The sequence below is a fragment of the Pantherophis guttatus genome, chromosome 6 (genome assembly GCF_059756535.1).
Source record: "Pantherophis guttatus breed Tessera chromosome 6, ASM5975653v1, whole genome shotgun sequence".
NCBI lineage: Eukaryota > Metazoa > Chordata > Lepidosauria > Squamata > Colubridae > Pantherophis > Pantherophis guttatus.
Genome location: NC_142068.1, coordinates 75184049 through 75200270, shown reverse-complemented (window position 1 = coordinate 75200270; position 16222 = coordinate 75184049). Strand labels below are relative to the sequence as shown.

General features: G+C 39.3%; 1 long non-coding RNA gene across 2 annotated transcripts in view; it reads left to right on the top strand.

The window, feature by feature from the left end:
• LOC117670630 (uncharacterized) overlaps positions 1–16222 on the top strand; it is a 149461-nt gene that overhangs the window by 58005 nt on the left and 75234 nt on the right. The gene's annotated exons all lie outside the window — the stretch shown is intronic.

Sequence of the window (16222 nt, the reverse complement as noted above, 5' to 3'; positions counted from 1 at the left end):
GCATCAAAACCGTAAGTCACAAGATCATTTTTTTTTCATTCTTGCACAAAAAGTCCATAGGAGGCTTCTTGTCAGCATTAGATGTGGATAATATCTTTTGTCTAATCAAAGAAGTTAATTTATTCATTTCAACAAAATCTGTCAACTTCACCAACCATTCCTTCATAGGGATAGTATTGAATCTTTCCATTTCTGTGTGTACAGTTACTCTCACAGCTGTGATCATATATTAAAATAATCTTCCATGGAAATTATTTTAAAGAAATAATCTTTTTCTAACCTTTTATCCATTAATCCTAAAAGGAAACATTTTGGCTTCAACTGAATATTGATTTTTAAGATCCCTATTTAGTGCATTTATTAAAGCAATTACAAATAATTTACATCTACAAAAATAGCTTCATTGGAATAATTATTCCAATTAATTTGAACCCCAAGAAAAATCTGAATTTTTACACATCTTACCTAATCTTGCGAAGCTTCTTCCCCGATAACATTGTATTGCTAACTAAGGCATACAAAATCTTTGCCAGACCAATTCTTGAATATAGCCCCTCCGCCTGGAATCCACACTGTATATCGGACATTAACATGATTGAGCGGGTCCAGAGGTATTTCACAAGAAGAGTACTCCACTCCTCTACTCACAATAGAATCCATTATGTCACCAGACTTGAAATTCTGGGCTTGGACATCTGGAACTGCGCCTCCTGCGGTCCAATCTAAGCATAGTACAGAAAATTGTCTGCTATAATATCTTACCTGTCAATGACTTCTTTAGCTTCAACCACAATAATACATGGGCAAACAATCGATACAAACTCAAGGTAAACCGCTCCAAACTCATTTTCAGAAAATATGACTTCAGCAACAGAGTGGTCAATGTCTGGAATGCGCTACCCGACTCCATTGTTACATCCTCAAACCCTCACAGCTTCAACCTCAAACTGTCTATCGTGGACCTCACCCCATTCCTAAGAGGTCCATAAAGGGGACATGCTTACCGTCCCTGTCTTACTGTCCCCATTTATCTGTACTTACTTCCTTTGTTTATGTCTATGTTTATACCTATACCTGCTATCTTGTACATGTTTGACTAAATAAATAAATAAATAAATAAATAAATAAATAAATAAATTATAGGAATATATAAGAATTGTTCTGTAGTAGAGTAGAGGACTATTTCTCCAACCTCCTGGCATTAGGCGGCTGGGAGGTAAAATTTACCAATGACTCTCCCATCTGTTCCATTATTCTCAAATACATAAGCATGAGACTACTGTCAGACCTGCCAAATGATCCTTGGCTCTATCAGTTCCTCCTCCGGGTTGATGGAGCCATTGACTCCTCTCCCAGGTCAGGGCTCCCTACCAGTCGGTGCTGTGGTGAAGTCTTCCCCGCCTTCCAGCTCTGCTTGGCCTTCATTGGAGCTAGCCATGGTTCTAAAGTTTGCAAAATTCCCACGGCAGGTTAATCCTTTGGGTGGATTAAAGAATGCAGTTCTGGTTAACTGTCAGATCTGCCACAACTTAAACCTCTAAACCGATCCATTGGTTGAGAAAGGTATAATGTTATTCTTCTTCTTGTGCCATATCCGTCATCGGACGTTGGCGATCATGTTGGAGATCCTATTTTTATCAACAGCCGTACAATTTTATTATTAGTCAAGTGTACTGCATTAATGCATAGTCAGAACTGAAAATTGTGCACTAAGTTCTAGTCCCCTCCAACTGCCCCTCACTAGCCAACCCCTATAACTAATCAAGTTCATGCAAGGTGTTTTCATAGTTGCTGGTCTGAGCCCAGCTTGGTATGGGGTGCTCTCCTTCTTCTAGCTGGATGACCCTGGAGCAGCGACTTGAGGTGGCACAGTTTCTACTTTCATTTCTCCAAGCATCCTCCTCTTCACTCCCCTCCCCCATTTCATGGCAGTCTGTAACTGCATAGCAGCACAGCAGAAGGAAGCGTAAGATGGCAGTTGACAACTAGAGAAAGATCTTCTTTATATAGGGACAGACATTTGATCCTTAAAAAAGCCTGCTCTGCTTCTCCAATGATATTATGGCCTTCTGTAAGATAAAACCATTCCTTTTAGGAATGGCATTTGGACTCACAAAGTCTTTATTGGACTTTGAACAAGCTACTTTTCCTTCTTGTTCCTGTTTTTATATCTTAATGTTTCATCACCCACCTTCCTCAGTCTTGTATCCTCCAGCTAGGTTGAACTTTATTTATTACTAGGCAGTCTGACCTTTATTGTTACAGATGAAACTGAGATGTCTATTTTTGTTTTTCACTCTCTTGAGCTCTTCAGGGAAAAGTCACAGGGTTTCAATTGTTTAAAATGGAACGAGGAGCTTATTGCTAACTTTTAACTCCTATCCTAGGCGACACAGTGGCTCAGTGGCTAAGACACTGAGCTTGTCGATCAAAAGGTCGGCAGTTCAGCAATTCGAATCCCTAGTGCTGCGTAATGGGGTGAGCTCCCGTTACTTGTCCCAGCTTCTGCCAACCTAGCAGTTCGAAATCATGTAAAAAATGCAAGTAGAAATATAGGGACCACCTTTGGTGGGAAGGTAACAGCGTTCCGTGTGCCTTTGGCATTTAGTCATGTCGGCCACATGATCACGGAGACATCTTCGAACAATGCTGGTTCTTCAGCTTTGAAACAGAGATGAGCACTGCCCCCTAGAGTCGGGAACGACTAGCACATATGTGCGAGGGCAACTTTTACCTTTACCTTTAACTCCTAACCTTACTTTTGGACCAAATTGGCTGTTGGGTTCGTCAAGAATCTGCAGGGTTTGTACACTGGATCTTTCCTTCTCAAAGCTCAGATCAGTTAACAATGAAAGGGTTTTCAAGGAGAAAATATCCAGAGGCCTGTATGTTTTTGAAAATGGGGGAAGAAAATTGCTGTAGGAGGTGTCCCTGAGGGGAAAACATAAGCCAAGTATTTCTTTCCTTCTTCCCTACCATTTCTCCATTTTTGATGGTAGACACAGGTGATTGTCTATTTTGAAAAACAAAGCATGGAACTCAGTAAATAATATTCTTTGTTTCCTTATTTACTGAAATGGCGCTGCATTGCGACAACCCTCATTTATCTGTTGACCAGATACTAATCTATCTTGTTGGACTAATCTATCTTGTTGGACTTATTAGGCCATCTACTAATGGACTAATTTTAGATGAAATTTGTCTCACTGCATCTGGGAGGAAGATTAAAGAATCACCTGCACAAAAACAGAGAAATGATTGCCAATTAAAAATTAAGCATTTACATATTACTATACGAGATAAATCTGTATATTAAGAAGCATGTATGGTTGCCAGTAAGGTGCAGTGGTTAAGGCATCAGGAGGAAACCCTAAATTCTAGTCCCACAGTAGGGATGAAGCCAGCTGGGTGATCTTGGGCCAGCTATACTCTTTCAACCCTAGGATTAGACAATGGCAAACCATGTCTGAAATCTTCCTAAGAAAAATGCAGAAATTAATTCAGGATGTCACCAAGAGTCAAGACTGCCCATGCACAAACATATTTCCACAATTTTAGATATTACTTATTTCCCCAGTCAAAATAATTCACAAAAAGAGAAGTATGTTTCTCCTTCCACATGAGATCTAATTGCTTTTACCTGCCAGTACTGAATAATAATAATATTCATTGAATAATATTCAATATTCAGAATTCCTGCACTAAGAGAAGCCACCTAGAACTAAGGAGGAATTTCCTAACCATGAGAACAATCAACCAGTGGAACAGCTTGCCTTCAGAAATTGTGGGTGTCCCATCACTTGAGGCTTTTAAGAAGAGACTGGACAGCCATTTGTCTGAAATGGTATGGGCTCTCCTGCTTGAGCAAGGGGTTGAACTACATGACCTCCAAATTCCCTTCCAACTCTGTTATTCTATGTTGTAATACAGGGGTGTCAAACTCAAGGCCTGGGGGCCAGATCCGGTCTGTGGGGTGCTTAGATCTGGCCCACGGAGCCACCTGGAAACAGCAAAGGACTGGCCCACAGTGTCTCTACCAGCAAAAACAGGGCCGGGGGGGAGGGCACGTGTGGCCCACCCGAGCTCCGTTTTTGCTGACAGAGGGTTGCAGAAGGCCATCATCACTGAAAATGGAGCTCAGGAACCCCTTTTTTGCTTGCAGGACGCTCAGGCCACCATAGGCGCCCCCAATATGAGTGATGTCAAGCTGGCCATGCCTACCCTGGCCACGCCTACCCCAGCCCCTGAGGCCAAACACAACCCTGATGCGGCCCTCAATGAAATTGAGTTTGACACCCCTGTTCTAATAGATAGCAAGTAATACCATTCCTAATGTTTTGTGATATGGAGCTGATTTTTTTTCCCCTTGTGTAAGAGGGTACAGGTCATAGAATAGCTTTCTGCACAGATGGCAATTTTCTTCTCATAAAAGAAATGCATACATTTGTAATCTGTATGTGCAGGAAAGAACTGTCTGTTATATCATCTTCCCAGTAGGAAACTGGATTTAGCAGTACTCATCTTGCAAGAAATTAAAACCTATTATTTAAGTGCAATACAGCTTGACATTCATATTGTATGCCTACATTAAGGCATAATTTGATCTCTGAGTATGAAAATCACCATTTTCTTTTATAATTTCCCCCCAACCTTTCATTCTCTGATTTTATTTTTTTCAAACAGGCTACTGTTATTATAGTATTGCTGTTGATAATAATCTCTCAGCAGTGGCTGAAAAATGCAGTTTTTGACCTGTCTTTTTAGATATGATGATCCCTTTCAGAGGCAGAATCTGTGTGCGAGGGGAACCTTTACCTTTTACTTCTCTATATCTTCTCTCTTTCTCTCTTATCTCTATATCATCTCTATATCTCTCTGTCTACCCCTCTCCCTCTTAAGAACTGCTGGGGAACCGAACAGGGAATAAGAAGTTATATCCTAGGCAGCTGATGGACTTTTTAAAATAAGCATCTACTTCACTATTATGGGAAAAGTATGTTAGTCTTGATGGGTCTTTGGACTAATGCAACAGGGCTCTTCTTCTTCTTTTTTTTTTTATTGAAAAAGTTTTCAAATACAAATTTCCCCCCCTTTTTTTCCCCCTCTCCCTCCCCCTCCCCACCCATCCCCCCTGTGACTTCTTCATAACAAAAAAAAAACCTAATTCATAACAGATTACTTACTCCCTCCTCTAGATATTGACCTTTACTTACTAAAAATATTATTAATATTATAACATCCCCCTTTATCCATACATATCAAAAAAGAGAAAAGAAAGGAAAAAAAAAAGACATTATACTATGACATTATAAAATAACTTCTCCACTTTAAAACTATACGATAAGTCCTACTTTAACATTTAATCTTCTATATATATTACTATAACATTCCAAAGCGGCCTTCCCCATAAAATCTAGTTTAACATTTATTCCACTCTATCCATTTCCTCCACTCCCCTAAATATAACACTTAAAAATCCCTTTTCTTAGACTAATCAATCTACTAAATAGCTTATTCACCCACTATCATGCAAAATTGCCGTACACAACATTTCTTAACATCTTTGATTCACTGCCCACACTTCTTAAAAATATATGTCTATATTTTCCATTATATCTAAATAAAAAAAAAAGAAAAGACAATGACTTTAAATTTATAATCCATATAGCATCTTCTTTGAGGTCTTTCCACTGGATTGGTAGAACCAACATCCATAATCGGGTAACATAGCTTACTGGTGCAACAGTTTATTCAAGATCTTCAGTCATATCTGCCCCCATCAGTAGTAAATATCTTCTTATATGTATAAAAGTAAAAACAACCACCCGAGTGACATTATAATTATATTCCATATAGTAATAATTGTGGGTTTCATCAGGATTATTAATTCCCATCATCGTAGTGGGTAACAACCCGATCTTCTGCATGCCCCAGCATAATTCTCTTGCCTTGTGATTCAAGATAATATAATATGTTTATCAACACAAAAAGAAATTCCAAAATGGATAATTCAAATCCATCAGTTTAAAGCTCGTTTCACGTCCCCAGATTACGGCCATGCAGAGATCTGCCACAAACCTCAGGATGATATTAACCAATACGTCGCCTCTTCTGTGTTTATACATAATCGTTCATATTTTAAAATCACTGGCTTCACTGTTGCCTGATTAGAAATTTCTGTTTTTATGCCACCTATTTCTTTTTTTCTTTTCTTTTTGTGGGTTTGGTTTCCATCCTGGTTCCCTTTCTATAAAGTGTGTATCATCTGGTCGGTTTTTATTCTGCTTTGTAGATTGGTCTTGTTGATTTTGCTTTTGTATCTCATATTTCTTTTTTATCCCTTGTATATCCCCTAATTGGTTTCCATGTTTATCCTTGCCTTGATAAGTCATCACATTAGGATTAGATGCCTCTTCTCTCAAATTTGTAGATAGTCCAGCTGGGGTATCCAATAAATCCAAAGGCAATTCATCTGGTACAATCTCTGTAATTCGATATTTTACCTTTATTTCCGGCTCCTTCTGCTTATCCTGTATTATACCTGGAGATGTTAAGTTCATTTTCAACCTATTTTGATAAAATTCTTCCGCTCTTTCAACAGTATTTAGCTGATATCTTTCTCCTTGGTATCTAAATATAATACCCACTGGGGCGTCCCACCTGTAGGAGATATTTCTCTTTTTTAACTCATTCACCAGAAAACCAAATTTCTTCCTTTCCATCAATATCTTAGGTGGAAGTTCTTTGTAAATCCAAATCTTTCTTCCATACAATTGCAAATTAGAATTGAAGGAGTTTTGAACGATATTATTCCTAATCTCCTTATCTGTAAAATAAATCACCACATCTCTAGGCCATTGCCTTTGCTTAGCAATCCAGGAGTTGATTCGATAAACTCTGTCGATCCTACAAAACACTTCGTCAGGTTGAACCTTTAGAATCCCAGCTAGAAATTCAGAAGATATTTTCCTTAAATCATCTCTATTATTTTCCTGCAAACCTCTTAATCTTATCGCATATTCTGTAAAATTATATTGTACCATTAAAATCTCTTTTTCAATCTTCTGTTGCAGATTTTCTGCATTACCATACTTTTGATCAGCATCCATTTTAGGTTTTTCTTCTAAGCTATTATCCTGAGTGTTTGTCAAATCATTTTCAATTTTTTGAATTCTATTGTCCAATTTATCTTGAATTTCTTCCATTTTAGATTCTAGTACATTAGTATTTGCGTCCAACTGTTTCATAAATCCTGTAAAACCATTAACCACTTTTGAGAGTTTTTTCTCCAAAAAATCAAACTTAGATTTCACCAATTCTTTAATTTCCTGCTTAAATTTTTCAAATTGCTGATTCACAATCTCCTCCCTTCTTTCAATCTCCTCTATAAAAAATTCTATTATATTAAAGTCAGGTTTCTGAGACTGAAGAATTAAGACTTGTTCCTTTAAGTTGTTGGTGGGGGGATCCCCCCCCTTCTTGTTTATCTGACTTTATGAGTCTCAGTGCCATGTTTCCGCCCAGGCAGGCTTTGTTAAAAAAAAAAGCAAGAAAGAAACTTCTTTCCAATCAACAACAATATCAGGTCTCCAAGGGAAAAAAAAAGAGAAAAAGACACAGGAGCAAAGTTTTGTCTACAAATGTAGCCAGTGGTATTTATTCCGCTACATTGTAGTAATAGAAAACGGGAAGACTTCCCTTTCAGCCTCTCCTCCAGCCAACGCCATTTTAAAAGGCTTCTTTTTTTTTTCCTCTTTCTTTTCCTCCTCTCTCTTAAGTAATTTTTTTTAAAAAAAAATCAGTAAAATACTTGCAGTTCAATATTACAGGTCCAGCTCACATTTTCTTTGAGTAGTCTGTTAAATTTGCAGGCTTGCTTTTGACGCCTGGCTCTGCATCAGCAGAGGTCTCCCAAAGCCCGGAGCGGCGGCTGGGGATACGGGGCATCTCATCCGCTCCGTCCCAAAAGTAAAAAAAAAACTTTTGGGACTCCGCAGAGAGTTCTACCCACCCCTGCCGGCTCTATCTCCGTTTCCTCATGGAAACGGAGTTTTTTCGAGCTGCCATCCGTTGTGAAGGCGGCTCTAACAGGCGATGGAAGCTGACGATCCCAAAGGAACGTCTGGCTGCGGCAAACAGCAACCCGGAAGTCGCAACAGGGCTCTTCTGATTGCTCTAAAATCCTTCAAAATTCTGTTAAACAAAGTCTATATCACATGAGAAAAAAAAATACTTCATACTGTTTTTGGCATCTGAATTGACGAAATGAGATGTAATGGCAGTAAGGGTCTTCTGTGAATCATGGAGCTTTCGATTTAACATTTATTTCAACCTGAATTATGAATTTAGCACAGGGCTTTAGTAACCCTAACTCCAGCCTTACAAAATGCTTCCCAGTGAATTTCCCATTGGATTCAGAGCAGTGGTGGGATTCACATTTTTTTACTACCAGTTCTGTGGGCGTGGCTTGGTGGGCGTGGTGCGGTTGATGGGCATGGCTTAGTGGGCATGGCAGGGGAAGGATACTGTAAAATCTCCATTCCCACTCCACTCCAAGGGAATGTTACTGCAAAATCCCCATTTCCTTCCAATCAGCTGGGACTCGGGAGGCAGAGAATAGATGGGGGCGGGGCCAGTCAGAGGTGGTATTTACCGGCTCTCTGAACTACTCAAAATTTCCGCTACCGGTTCTCCAGAACTGGTCAGAACCTGCTGAATACCACTTCTGATTCAGAGGTTCTTAAAATCCTTGAACGTACAGATTTTATATTTTAGTGGCCTATCATTCTTTTGCCTTTGGAATTGGGATTTTGTTCAAATTGCTCTTAGAATATAAACGGGCCTTTCAAGCAATTACGACCAGATTACTTGACACTGAGCAACAGAATGAATTTAATTTAATTTAATGTCATAGCAGGGGAGACTTAGGATACCTTAGATAGGAACCAAGCAAATATTGAACAACCCTTATAACCCCCCTCCTCCGCATGAGCCTTTTTTGGGAGATAGACATGATATTTTACCTACAACAGTTATCAATAGTGATTCATCAGTAGTGTGGCATCAAATTGTTATTGATTCTTAGCAATCGCATATCTTCCTCCATGAAGATATATTTTAGATTAGTCGAAATTACTTTTTCCATAAGAACTGGTTCCCTGCAATTAAAATTGGATAGAAACAACCCAACAGATTTTGTTGTACTGCTCATATAATCAAGGTAGCTATCAATCTGTCATCTCTCCTTGTTGAAACATATGCCAGGGAGATTAGATTTTTTTTCCCTTGTGTCAGGCAATAAGCCTAACACCACGATTTTGTGTTACATCTATTAAAGCATGCAAAAAAAATAAAATAAAATACAAAATTATACCTGCAGTAATGAAGAATAAATATGCCCAGGGTAAGTTATGTTACATGCCATGTCCTTAGAATTTTACATATGGTTTTAAATTGGTTTTAATATGCTATGTTATTGTAATATAATTTTGCTGTCCAGCTGTTTTATTGTTCTGATCATTGATCCAATAAATTTGTATATGTATGCGTGTATGTTTAAATTATTTAATCGCATTTCCAGGAAACTTTCGTGTGGGAAGATTAATCCAAACACATAGCATGAAATACTAATAGAACTAGATGATTACAATGGAGAATTGAAGCGCAAGGCCCGTGTGCTAATTCCAAAAGTAATTTTAGAAATTCCTCAGAGGACTGTAACAGAGGACTGTCAAAAGTATTGGCTGGGGACAGCTAGCTCAGATAAACACAGGTCCTGGGTTAGGGAGACGTGATGGAAGACATGTTGGTCAGGCTGTTCTTGTGGAGGGTTAATTCTGAGACCACAATCCAGGGGTGAAATTCAAAATTTTTCCCTACCTGTTCGGTGGGCATGGCTTGGTGGGCGTGGCAGGGGAAGGATATCGCAAAATCTCCATTCCCACCTCACTCTGGGGCCAGCCAGAGGTGGTATTTGCCAGTTCTCCGAACTACTAAAAATTTCCGCTACCGGTTCTCCAGAACCTGTTAGAACCTGCTGAATTTCACCCCTGCCACAATCCAACCAGTCCCGAGAATCATAATTATAGTGATTCTGGTCTCCTCGTGCTGCTGAATGCAAGATTGAACTCTAATAAGACTCCCCTCATCCACGAACTAATCAGGGACAGAAGATTTCCAGGGTGTTCCACAAGACATAATCTCTTCGTGAAAATAAAAAAGGGATCATCTGTGATTGCTATACTATACCAGCATTCCTACTGTCTAGCATCTTCTTTGTCTGTGCACTGGGTCAAAGGTGACCACCATAGCAACCATGGATTTGATTAAGATTATTGGGGTTCCTAGTCATGGGTAAGAGATCATTCACTCGATTTGGTATTTGTTTCATGGCAATGGCAATATGATCTGAAGTTAGAGAATGCTAATGTGTATCCCTTGTCATGGATGGCTCACTTCTTCCTGGGGACTTTCTGTCCCCCTAGTTTAGCAGTTCTCTGTAGCCAACTCCACTATACAGGAAGAAAGGGTGGATTTGATTGGTCCTCCCCAAATGATTATTGGATCCTGAAGGATTCCAGGAACTTGAGGTTGTTCCCAAAGCTCCGTCACAGGGCCCAACTGAAATCTTAATCGTGACTTGGTTTCTGGAAGTCCATTGGTTTCACATACAAAGAGAGAAAGTGAAATAGCTTGATAGATAGATACATATAAATATAAGTATAGACCAGGGGTGGGTTCTAAAAATTTTTACTACCAGTTCTGTGGGCATGGCTTATTTTGTGGGCGTGGCTTGGTGGGGGGGATAATGTGACTGGGTGGGCATGGCCACCTTTTTTTTTTTTTACTTTTAAAAGCATTTTTTCTACAACCTTAAGAGGTTGCAGAAAAAAATGCTTTTAGAACCCTCTGATGATCAGGCAACTCAGCTGGGATCGCCAGAGGCTTTTAAAGGCATTTTCAGCCGAAGAGGTTGTAGAAAAAATGCTTTTAAAAGTAAAAAAAAAGAGCCCCTGATGAGGTGGCCAGGGTAAATGAGCGGCGACCAGGCCGGGGACTGGTTTCGGGGGGTGGCCAGCCAATGTTATTACCGGTTCTCCGAACTATTACAAATTTTTACTACCAGTTCATGAGAACCGGTGTGAACCGGGAGCAACCCACCACTGGTATAGACTGTGGTGGGTTCTACTTATCTTTACTACCGATTTGCAATGGGGCCACACGTGTGCACTCGCTTCACTTGCATGCACGCTCTTCTGCGCATGTGCAGAAGCTTCTGCACATGCGCAGAAGCGTTCTGACTGTAGCAGTGATACACAAATATAATTTCATGTTATTTTATTCTATCTTACATATTTATGTATTAAATTATTGCATTTTATCCCATAATTATTGTATTCTACCCTATTTTTATTTTAAATTGTTTTTATAGGATTTTCTTGGTAATACGTGTTTGAACCTTGTATTTTGATATGGCCTATAGACTAATCAATAAAGCTAATCTAATAAAAATTACATTTATAAAAAAGAAATAGTACTGAACTCTAAAACTCTAAAACTCAGTCCACTGTTCAGTTATTCTTCCGCTTATCATCCTGAACACAAAACTCTTATTTACAATGCTAGGGACTAATAACAAATACCACTCTAGTGACAATAATTGTGGGGGCAATAAACTGACTTTGTATAAAAAAGAACATGACTTAGGGGGCCCCAAAAGCCCTATTAAGCAGGTATATACAAAGTATGAAGGCTATTGCTTAACGCATTGTAAGTCACCCCGAGTCTCAGAAGAAGGGTGGCATATAAATTGAACCAATAAATAAATAAATAAATAAATAAATAAATAAATAAATAAATAAATAAATAAATAAATAAATAAATAAATAAATAAATAATAGTCCTGATGCAACACCTGTTTCGGTTCTGCACATTCTATCAGCGACAGATATATGTATTTCAGTGGTGGGATTCAACCGGTTTGCACTACTTGGGCTGAACCAGTTGTTAAATTGCTAACTGGTCCCCACCCTGTCCTGCCCCTACTTATTGGCCTCGCATGCCTTGGCTGGTGCCTTAGAGTCACACCGCGCAGAGGTGGGCTGCTGCCGGTTTACACTGGTTTGGGTGTACCAGTTGTTGAGATTCTGCGTAGTTCAGCGAACTGGCAAATGACACCACTGGCTAGCCCCGCCCATCACACCCTACCCTACCCTGCCACCCCACCCATGCCCACCCAGTCACATGACCCTGCCCACGCCCACCCAGCCATTCCCCGCAGAGCCTGTTGTTAAATTATTTGAATCCCACCACTGATGTATTTCCTGTTTGAGAAGGAATTGCCCTAATAGTCCTATCTTTGTTGTTGTGGAGACTAACAGTCTCTTGAAGGAATGGCCATTATCTATGGTTCAGCTGCTATGATGATGGTTGTGTTCTCAGCTTCTTCAATTACAGATGTTGCTGAGCTGTTCTGCCAGTTGTACTCAGAACACACAGGCAAAGGAGAGACTATATACTCTAAGGGTCTTGTTAACTAACCTTTGTTTCCCGTGAATCCATCCTCCTATCCTTCTACCCCTTACAGCTCAAGGAAGTCAGACTGAACTAAAGTTAAGCTTCTCAAATGGTTATATACATCTAGACAAGTTCTAACTGCAGACACAAACTTGTTTTCATGAGATGTGCAAAATCAGGTGATTTCTGTTCCCTAAGAAATGCACGTTTGTCTGTAACTCTACTCATTGAATACAAATAGGCAGATTTAAGTCATATGCCTCTCGGAATATGAGCACTGATATTAAAACCATTCTGAAGCCATTACAAATGACTTTTAGATGCCTTGATGCAGAAAAGCATGTGGGAATGTGTTTTTATTACATACCATCTAACCCTGTAAATAGACTCTCAGCAGATTGCTGATAGAATATTATGATTAATAATGGATTTGCTCAGACAAGAATCTGTAAGTAGGGAAGCAATGATAATTCACCTAAAGATTTATAAGCAACAGGTAAACTTGACTGCTTCTAGAAGAGTTGATTGTAGTACGCCTGGAAGATATAAAAATGGCTTCTTTTTAATTCTTTTTCAATGGGAGTGAATCCAATTCAACACAGTTGGAATGACAGAATAAAAACACGTACCATTTCCTGAAAACTTACAGTAGCTAAATATAAATTTGTTAAAATACTTCTTAATTCTGGGAAGAGACAAAAAAGCATGTCTGCACATTAAAAACAAATTAAAACAATTTTAATAGAAGTGTCTCACCTGCAAACTTTGTTCAGGGGCAATAATATGATTTAAATGCACTCTAGATCACCAAAATATTGTTTAAACTTTAAAGATAATGGTTTGTTTCTGTTCTATAAAGCAGAATTCATTCTTAAGGGTATTGCATCCCTATGTTGTTGTGACAAAGAAACGGCTTCCTATGAGAAAACAGCAGGATAAAGAGCAGGTAGCAGTTGTTAGCGGAATTTTGTAACTAGTCTCCAAGCAAATTTTGAAACATGATAATTAGCACCAGTAGACCCCCATGAACCTGTCCTGATTTGATTCAACTTTGAAAAGGATTCAAAGAGGGCATGATGTAATTTATGGTTGTGATTTGCAAGGTTTTTACTGCAACGTAACTTTAAAATATTGCTTCCATGTTTAGTTTAAGGCAGAGAGGCTGGGAATAGGGACAGGAGCACAGGACAGCTTAATGATCAAACAGAGAAGCTGGCAGAAAGGGTCCTACTGCAATTTAAGCATGCATTCCATAAACTATCAAAAATCTAAACTCTTTTCAACTGCTTTCCTGAAATGGCAGACTTGACGTAATATAAGGACAAAACAAATGAGCTTTGTAAAAGGTAAATGTAAAGGTTCCCCTCACACATATGAGCTAGTCATTCCCGACTCGAGGGGGCGGTGCTCATCTCCATTTCAAAGCTGAAGAGCCAGCGCTATCCAAAGACATCTCCGTGGTCATGTGGCCGGCATGACTAAATGCCAGAGGCACACGGAACGCTGTTACCTTCCCACCAAAGTCCCTATTTTTCTACTTGCATTTTTTGTGTGCTTTCAAACTGCTAGGTTGGCAGAAGCTGGGACAAGCAACAGGAACTCACCCCGTTACACGGCACTAGGGATTCAAACCACTGAACTGCCGACCTTTCGATCAACAAGCTCAGCATCTTAGCCATTGAGCCACCGCCTCTCCTGTTCTCTTCTTGCTACAAACTATTCTACAAAAAAGACATTTTTAGAGTTGTAAACATTAGCCTGACAGACATAAACCTATTTTTGAGAGATTTAAATGTGCCTCCATTAGGCAGAATCTAAGTTTGGGCACAAGAGTGGGTACCAGTCTGCTTGAACCCATATTCAGAGTGCCGAAAGCAAAGGGTGAAAACCCTTTTGTGTTTTCAGCAATGGGATGGAAATGCATTAGCAAAAGAAAGCACAGGAACCAAGTTTCTGGCTGGCCACATTTAAGAAGATAAGAGATGAGGAAGTTAATGAAGCCTACAGCAATGTGAGTCTTCTACTCTAAAAGAGCTCTGAAAGGCACAAGAGTTCAATGAGGTGATAAAATACATTGGCCAGCTACTCATATCAATTTTGGAGAGCCCATCACACCACTGAAGCCCCTTCTTAATTCTTGACATATGGAAGTAAAGTTGCAATAATGTTTGATATTGTGAAAGTCTGTAGAGATTCTCAGTCATCCAGGTCATGATTGTCCCAAAGGTGCTTTTTCAGGAGGCAACTGGGATTCCATTTCCTACTGCCCTGTCAGACCTGAAGAAGCTTCTTGGATGAGAAGTGAAATGTCTTCAAAGGGGAAAAAAAAAAAACAAGAAAGTCCAGTTGCCTCCTGAAAAAGCACCTTTGGGATATTGTGAAAGCAACAACAAAAATGAAAGTTGTCAAATCTACAAAATGTATTTCAAAGTCACCTGATTCAATTTGTTGCTTTGGTGCTGGTACCCACTTCAATTTGGGAATTTGCTTTGATAAGATAGTTTGATCAAAGCTGCAGATGCCCCTATGGAAGATAGTTCTTATAGCTCTTCTGCATGACTCTGACAGCGTTTTTTTTGTGAATCTAGCAGGAACACTTCAAACATAAACAGAGATCTGAAGGATCTGCTTTGTGATCTGAATACACTAAGCTGTGCACAGACTTGTTATGAACAGAGCCACCCACCCTAATCATTAAGAGATTAGGAAAACTGTAACTACTGGTAGGTTTGCTACACCTGAGCTGCAAAACTTCATGTGACTACTTTGGTGATACCAAAAGAGTTACCTTTTGTTGTCATCTAATGGTCTTCTGTTGACAGCCCAAATCTGATAGATATCTTTTATTGGATGCTTTAAATAAACTTGGAAAATGATGACTTTTTAAAAGGATGATATTAGGTTTGATCTTTGTGATCAGGAGAATGGGTAACTAGAATTATACATACTGTATATCGGATTATTTCTCTTTGGATTTGTATATTAGAATATGTGAAAGTATGCATTGATGCTTGAAGTCTCACTGAGTTTACAAATCTTAGGTAAAGGGAAAGGTTCCCCTCGCACATATGTGCTAGTCATTCCCGATTCTAGGGGGTGGTGCTCATCTCCGTTTCAAAACTGAAGAGCCAGCGCTGTCCGAAGATGTCTCCGTGGTCATGTGGCTGGCATGACTAAATGCCAAAGGTGCACGGAACGCTGTTACCTTCCCATCAAAGGTGGTCCCTATTTTTCTACTTGCATTTTTTACGTGTTTTCAAACTGCTAGGTTGGCAGAAGCTGGGACAAGTAACAGGAGCTCGCCCCGTTACGCGGCACTAGGGATTTGAATCACTGAACTGTCGACCTTTCGATAGACAAGCTCAATGTCTTAGCCACTGAGCCACCACATCCTGGTTTACAAATCTTACTTCCTAATAATTGATGTGGTGCAATGTCCATAAAGGAAAACAACAACTGAGAGTTCAAACAAACATTGCCTGCCCTCCCAACATTCACACATAATAACATTTAAACAATGACATAAATGTAATATTCCTTCCACTAAGGAATATAATATTTCTTCTGCTAAGAAAAACAACCCCCTTGTATAACAAGTTAAGTACAACAAATAAAACCACTGAAACGTATAGAAATATTTTTATAGGCCAATAAAAATGAGTAAATTGCATATGGTTTAAGAATCCTACTTAATAATTGATTCATC